General features: G+C 39.4%; 1 pseudogene; it reads left to right on the top strand.

The window, feature by feature from the left end:
• Nucleotides 1–3,194: 3,194 nt before the first annotated feature.
• On the top strand, nt 3,195–3,350 carry LOC118585198 (annotated as a pseudogene).
• Nucleotides 3,351–6,000: the final 2,650 nt, after the last annotated feature.

The following is a 6,000-nucleotide window of genomic DNA, read 5'->3' on the forward strand; positions in this document are numbered from 1 at the left end:
TTATAATTTTTATTATTATTATAATATTTGTGTTTTAATTTTACACATCAGCCATGGGTTCCCCTGTCCTCCCCCCTCCCGCTCTCACCCCCACCTTACCCCCATCCCCTCCCCTCCATTCCCATCTCCTCCAGGGCCAAGACTATATATTCTTAAAAATCACTTAAAGTCACCCCACAATTTCAAAATTAAAGCCAAACTCCTTATTTTAGCTCTTCCTCATCAGCTCGACCTCTTAAATATTTTACTATTCCATTTATGTAGCTCTTCCAAAACTACAATGATGAGCTTAAAATAGTCTTTACCTTATGTCTTTCTATATTATGCTTAGAATGAACATTCCCTTAGAAAGCCTTGTTCAACGATTTCCAACCTCACACCTCTACCCCTGTCAGTACACCTCACAGAGACCTCCCTCTTTACTTCTGACTAACATCTCTTTAAAGTGTCAAAGTTGTCACCTTCCTTGGCCTATTTTCCACCAGCCATTGATTTATTTATCTTCTTATTCCAAAAGCACATTTTGACCATGATCGCACCTATTAATTGATTTTCATATCACAACTGGAAGACACTAGAAGATTTTTCTGGGGACAAATAATGCTTCATGACTCTTACAGATCTGAATATAGGGTCATGCCTTCTTATGATGCTTAGCATAAGGCAGATGAAAACATCTGGAATGGAGTGAGACAGAATATTAGGGAAGGAAAAAGAGATTTGTAAATTTTGGAAAGTACCCAGTAAATCCCAGTTGTCACATACTCACCCATGAACTACTGGCTTGAGTGATCATCCATTCCTGGGAAGAAAGGAGAAAACTGACTTCACTGTTGTGTTTATAGGTCTGAAATCACCCTTAATTAAAAGAACACTTTGTTTTTCTTAGCTTAGCATATACTTAGAACTGCAGATGTCAGGTTTTGGCACAACTGAAGTAAACTTACCACACAAAAAATGTGTATTCACTACTTGAACCAGATAGAACATTGGAGGGGAAAAATTAACATTAATGGCAACCACATTTTCTTCAAAATGAGCCACATATTTTCTGAGGAAAACTGTTACCTCCATATGGCTTGCTAAGCCAAGTGATTTGATTTCCTTACTCAAACTAAAGGGAAATAGGGGGATGAGAAGCTTCACCTACTGAATAGTACATAAAAATGAAAAGTGGAGCTCCTTTGGCATGATCTTGCATGCGTATTTTTAAGTTGATTGAGCATTGATAGAACATGCAATCTGCTCACCTCTGTTTAACAAAGTGTTTCATCTGTAGACCCTGTGTTTCTTATCAAACAAATATCAGGTCAGAGAAGCACCTGCCTGCTGCAGATGCACCCAAATGCTATGTAAGGAAAGGAGAAAGCCTTTTAAAAAAACATAGAACTTGCCTCTCATTCTACTGTTTCTGGTTGTTCACAACTTTGTAAGTCATTGTTAGAATTATGCATCACGGCAGTATATTCATTAAATGCTTAGTTCTTGAAAGAACGTGCTCCTCTTACTCCAGGATACATGGCATTTAATCTCAGCCCTCTGGAGGGAGAAATGGGCAGATCTCTGTGAGTTTGAGGCCAGTCTGGTCTACACAGCTAGCTCCCAGCCAGCCAAGGCTATGCAGTAATTCTGCATCTAACATTTTTCCAGGCTTCTCATTCTGAAAATGTCTTGATGAATTTGAAACTAATTCTCCTCTCCCCTTGAGACCACCAAACCATGTGTTCCACCCCTCTTTCAATGCTATAGGTGTCTTCTTGCACCTCGCCCCAATCTCAGGTTGCACACTCAGCCCCACTGCCTGTGCTTAATCCAGATTCAGAGTTTACCGAGAAGAAAGCAGGAGATACAACAGATGATGCTGAAAGCATTGAGTGTCATTTGTCACACCCAAGACATGGACTCAACTGTCACCACTGTGAGATGCATATGTCGTAAACAGCACTGAAGAACGTAATTATCTATAGAGATAAACTTTATACATATATATTTGGAAAATGGTTTTCTTATTACTGGAATAGAATGAAAAATAAAAATATTTTCATTATTAAAATGACTTTTCAAAATCATTTCCTCTGGTCATATAGTAATTAGTTTTGTAATCCTTGTTTATAACATTAAAATCATTTTATTTTTGTTTATGGTCAGAATCATCTGAGACAAACAAGATCTTCACTTGACAATCCAAACAAATATTCGTTTTTTCTTTATTTGATTAGGACAGGATCTCACTTCATAAACCAAACTGACCCAGAATCCTAAATCCCTTTGGGATTGCAGGCATACACCACCATGCCTTGCTCAAACACAGAATTTTAAACTATGCTATCCAAACATCCTGATTCCTCATAAATACTGTTTTTCTAATCAAAATTAAAGTACATCACTATCTAATAAAGTGAAGTGAACTTGATCCCTGGAACGATTACATTACAAAATAAAACCAAGCCAATTTCTGGTTCAGTGCTTTAGACTGTACAAGAACTTCCCTGTCTTGTATTGAAGATGCAATTTCGTCCAGGTCCTCTGAAACAGTATGGCCACCTACACATGACCTGAGCAATGACAACACCAGGAGTCAACATGCCAAAGGAGATGGGGGGAATTTCATGAGGCCCCACCCATATATGACAATTTGCAGAAAATCAATGACTACTGAGAGAGAGAGGATCAGTCTTCTCCAGGGATGAGCCTTCAGACAAGTTATGTAATTCCAAAATGTATGTACATACAAACAATGTTAAATGGACTCAGGAAGGTATATATAGGGTCAATAATTTGAGAGGGAGCAGAGGGATATGGGAAGAGTTGAAAGGGGCAAGGGAGGAATGGAAATAAAGATGTAAATATAGTACTCATGTATAAAATTCTCACAAAAGTCTAAATTTTTTAAAGAGGAGGACCAGTGAGATAGCTCAGTGGGTGAAGATGGTGGCCACCAAGCCTGATGGCCTAGGTTAGAACTCACAAAAAGAAAACCAACTCCTCCTCTGACCACCAGCTATGCCCATGACATGTGAGCACACACACACACACACACACACACACACACACACACACACCCCACACACAAACTCTCACATTCACACAGACCCATACACCACAAAACAATGATGAACATTAAAAAAAAGAAAAGTGCACTCTTCTCCTTTCCTCTTCCATCGTGCAGAGGACTCCTGACTTGGCTTCTCACCATGTCTTCTCACAAGACTTTCAGAATCAAGTGATTCCTGGCCAAGAAACAAAAGCAAAATCATCCTATTCCTCAGTGGATTGGTATGAAAACTGGTAACAAAATAAGGTACAACTCCAAGAGAAGACACTGGAGGAGAACAAAGCTGGGTCTGTAAGGATTCACACAATGGCAAGACAGTCGATACTGAATTGTGGGTCATCAAGCAATCCTACCACATGGAGTTCAACATTTTAACCTGAAGACTTGGTCCTGTTTTAAGTTGGGGGAGTAGTTTATCCAGTAATAAAATGTAGAACCTTCCGAACTGCTGTTCCGGTTTATAAAGTATTTTCCTCTACCAGAAAAAAAAAGAAGTGCAAGAGGGATGACTAGAAGTGAAACCAAGGGAGAACTCATGATGGTAAGTGGCCTCATATGACTGATGACTGGGTGGGACAGTCTCTGTAACATGTCCATACACTGTTATTTGTTTTTCAGTATTCACGGGCAATATCCAGACCCTTAAGTTTCTGTTAGATGGAAAAAGAAAAACACATGAACATCCACAGTTACATGACCCATCACCAGAAAATTTGGCGTGTTCCCTTTGGGATGAAAACAACCTAAACATTGGAGGTCATGTGTTCAGGGTCACGTATTAATCATTCCCAGGTTGGAGCAGCCCACTCAAGCCAGACCCTGAGAACGTATGACAGCTGATATCAACCACCGTCGATGTTGTGGTAACATGCAGATAAGAAAAACAAAGAACTAAAGAATCTGGCATCGGGAATGCCAGCATCAGTTGTGGACAGGTCTGCATCCAGCACTGGGAGTTTCTCGAGCAGACACTTCATCAATGTCTTCAGTGTGGAGGGCAATTCCTATCCTCTTCCACATCTGAGGAATAACAGGCACTCCTGTCTGCTGTTTTAGAGGAACTACAAGATGAAAACCACCACCGCACTTTTTAATGCAAACCGAACTCTTCTCTTTGAATAGGTTAAGTGGTGGAAAATAACTGCAGAGATTGAGAAGGACCTTAGAAACGGATACAAAAGAAGTCACAGATTTCCCAATGCTTAGAAGATTGACAAGTCTTCTAACGTTCAAACTCTATTTCTCCATATTTCATTTTCACATTACAGTTGTCGTGAGTTTCAATTCTACATCTAATTTATATTTAATCATTTAATTCTAAATAAAAGAGTGAGTGTTCCTATCAATATTCATTTATACTTTACAGCATATTCCCACCTTATTCATTATCTTCTCTTGCTTTTTCTTCTTAACCTTTTTCTCGATAGCCCACATAAAACAAACTAAAGCCTTTAGTTATTTTCTTTAGTTCAGCTTTGATCCCAAAATGTTCTCTTCATTTACTGGATTGCATTTGTGTTTTTCCAAAAATGACTTATTTCACTTTAACTTGGAAGACATCTTGACAGCATATGAAATAATTGGAACATCTCTCCTCGGCAACTACAGTTTTCATTATATCGTCCCCTGATTCCCAGCAGTCCTGTTGAGAAGTTAGCCAGTTTTGTTCCTTTGGTTTTACAGTTTGTTCCTTTGCTCTGATGGCTTCAAGCTTTTCTCAGTCCCGTGTTCAGTAATTAAGTTTCCTGATATGCACGTGTAATGGTCTTCATATCCTGCCTACTTAGAGGTTTGAGAGTTTGGACATTTAATTCATCAGTATTATTTGCAGACTATCATTTCTCTTTGTATGGAACTTTTATTAAATCTATCATTCATTTTTTCTCCCATTTCAGTCTTATCAATTGAACCTAGCTCTGGACTCCTTTAAATAGGTCATCTTCTAGCTGTTCTTGACACACTATTTTGCTTTAGATAGACAATTCAACAGCTATCTAGCTCATAAGTCTCCCAAATCACAGTAGATGGAGCTCGGAACATCAGTTATTCCCAGCTCAGCTCCCCAGCTAATTGCCAACATGGCTATAAAGGATGACAAATGTCTTGATGTAGAGAACATCAGTAAAGTTCAGACTCTTGTCCTACCACTGGTAGAGTTGGTTTCTTAAACTATGTGGAAATTGTCAGAGTTTTTACTCTGCCTTTTTAGAGAGGAAATTCCAACTCTCTGGTCTTCTACAGAAGCCCAGAGTCAGCAAACGCTCCGAAATAACAGACTCAGGTTTCCAATCTGTCACTCTAGGCCAACACAACCACTAAAATTGCCACTTTAGCTTTCTCTGCCCCCACCTCAAACCTTGCCAGTGCTAAGCCCAATCATTAGTTTGCCCGCACAGTCAGCAAATGTCTCTGAGAGCTGGGGCGGAGGGTGCCAGGAGGGAAACCATTGGACCATGTACAGTTTCTACTCTGTACCATTAGTTCATGTGTTTCTCATCCCTTCTACAACTCTGCACGAGTTGATGGTGCCCACCCCTACATGAGGGTCCCCAGAGCCTTGTGGTTCAGTGACACTTTGCAGATGAGATCCTATATTTATACTGGTAGCAATCTGAAAGCTGGTGTGTGTGTTCTGTTCATCAGCTCATTAAAACCTGAAAGGAAGGGGAAAAAAAAAAACTAATGTGTACATGTAAGTGACTGAGACAGCAGGAAGAAGAGATAATGTGGGTATCTGAAAATTAATTATGATAGGCAAGTAAAATCATGGACTCTAGAGCTGTAAGAAGCCAGATCAAAGAGCCCTCAATGACAGCAAACTGAGATTCATGGGGCAGGCATGTGGGAAGATGGGAACATAAGCTATAATGTTATCATCTTTGATTAGTGAATTATCTTTCTCAAGACTTATTTATTTGGATTTTATATGTATGAGTGTCTTATAT

This window comes from Onychomys torridus, chromosome 6 (assembly GCF_903995425.1).
Source record: "Onychomys torridus chromosome 6, mOncTor1.1, whole genome shotgun sequence".
Classification (NCBI taxonomy): domain Eukaryota; kingdom Metazoa; phylum Chordata; class Mammalia; order Rodentia; family Cricetidae; genus Onychomys; species Onychomys torridus.